Source organism: Euphorbia lathyris, chromosome 2 (assembly GCF_963576675.1).
Source record: "Euphorbia lathyris chromosome 2, ddEupLath1.1, whole genome shotgun sequence".
NCBI lineage: Eukaryota > Viridiplantae > Streptophyta > Magnoliopsida > Malpighiales > Euphorbiaceae > Euphorbia > Euphorbia lathyris.
In genome coordinates this window covers 142,798,682-142,800,719 of record NC_088911.1, presented here as the reverse complement: position 1 = coordinate 142,800,719, position 2,038 = coordinate 142,798,682, and the positions used below count along the sequence as shown (strand labels likewise).

Here is a 2,038-nt window from a genome sequence, read left to right as displayed (position 1 = left end):
TGATCCAGAACTCGGGACAGTTCGGTGGGGATTACTACGAAGATCCTAACTCACATCTTGACAAATTCATTGAATACTGCAGCACTTTCAAGTGCAAAGACGTCACATCTAAACAGATCTTGCAGAAGCTGTTTAGATTTTCTCTGAAAGAAGAAGCTGCAGAATGGCTACAATCCATTGAGCCAGGGTCTCTCACTGACTGGGCCACTACAATATCAGCGTTTCTAGCAAAGTACTTCCCTCCGTCAAAGACTGCCCAATTCAGAAGCGACATCACCTCGTTTAGGCAGTCCGATAGTGAGAACTTGCATCTGGCCTGGGAGAGGTTCCAAAAGTTGTTAAGACGGTGCCCCCACCATGGTTACCAGCGGTACCAGCTTGTTGACATGTTCTACTCAGGAATATCTCCTGTCAGTCGTGCCTTTCTGGATGCAGCAGCAGGAGGAAATCTATTCAACAAGACTGCAGTTCAAGCGTACAATCTGATGAAAGAATTAGCTGAACGAAGTGCATGTTGGCAAGTTGAGAAGCCGGCTCCAAGAAGAGGCACAACAACCAAAGAGTTCCCTGGAATATTTTCAGAATCAAATCATCAGATAGCAGCGCTTACAGAAAAGTAGATCTGCTGGGAACTCACCTGAAATCATCGGAACCAGTAGCAAGCTGTGATGTTTGCAGCGGAGGGCACAAGAACGTGGAGTGCCCGATGGTACTTGAACAGATCCATTATTTAGAACAGTATGGGTCAAATAGCACGCATTCGCAGCAGGACAGACACCGAGGATCAGGTTTTGAGACTGAATGGGAGAGAAGTATAGATGTCCTGAGAGAGAGCCTGAGCGCCATAGAAGGAAGATTGGCACACAATGAAGCTTTCTGCCAAAGGCTTCAAACACAGGTCAGTAAATTGGTAAAAGAGGAAGCACGAGCAATCACGCTTAGGAGCGGAACACAGGTAAGCGCACCAGCCTTTGTGCCTCAGCAAGACAAGGCTTCAAACCCCATTCCTGGTAATATCTCTACCCCGTCTGCTCCACAGGTAAGTGTTTCAGATCCAACTCCGATTACTGAAACTGATGTATCACCAACACAGGTTACCTTGCCTTATCCTACTTCTGGGAGAGCTAAGTTAGACAAGGATTATTCCAAAATGTTGAATGTGTTTAAGAAAATCGAGATTAACCTCCCGTTTCTTGAACTTCTTGAGAATATGCCTGTGTATGGAAATTTTTTAAAAGAGCTGATCTCTAAAAAGAGAAAATTAGGAGATCATGAGACTGTAATGCTAAGCCAGGAATGTTCTGCCATGCTAACAAATCCGTTACCTAAAAAATCTAAAGATCCTGGTAGTTTTAGCATTCCATGTACAATAGGCAAGGTTCATTTTAAACATGCTTTATGTGATCTTGGTGCAAGCATAAATCTTATGCCGTTGTCTGTTTACAGGAAATTAGGAATGGGAGACCCAAAGCCTACGTCAGTCACAATTCAGTTGGCTGACAGGTCTATAAGGCGTCCGGTTGGAGTGGTGGAAGACCTTTTGGTCAAGGTAGATCAGTTCATCTTCCCAGCTGACTTCGTGATCATGGACATTGAAGAAGATGATCAAGTCCCGATCTTGTTAGGGAGGCCTTTTCTCGCCACTGGACGAACACTGATTGATGTTGAGGGAGGCAAACTGATTCTCAGGCTTCAAAACGAGGAAGTTGAATTCAACATTCTAAAATCTATGAAATTTCCTGTTGATGATGAATGTTGTAATTTTCTGAGCGTAACTGACTCTTTGGTTGAGAATGTTTTCCAGGAAACTGAAGAACGGAACCTGAGTATTGAACTAGATGAGGAGCCATTGGATTTGGAGACCGAGGGAGAAGGTAAAGAGGGTTGTCATTGGGCCCAGCACGACGAACTCCTGGACAGAGGAACCAAGACAAGGCCTAAGACCTCGATTGAAGAACCACCAACCCTCGATCTCAAACCCTTACCTTCCCATTTAAAATATGTGTTCTTGGCACCTCCTTTACACTTACCTGTGATT

General features: G+C 44.5%; 1 non-coding gene across 1 annotated transcript; it reads right to left on the bottom strand.

Annotated features, from left to right (window-relative positions):
* Nucleotides 1–257: 257 nt before the first annotated feature.
* LOC136221336 (small nucleolar RNA R71) lies at nucleotides 258–364 on the bottom strand. Its single transcript, XR_010685107.1, has one exon. It is a non-coding gene; the product is annotated as a small nucleolar RNA R71 (small nucleolar RNA).
* Nucleotides 365–2,038: the final 1,674 nt, after the last annotated feature.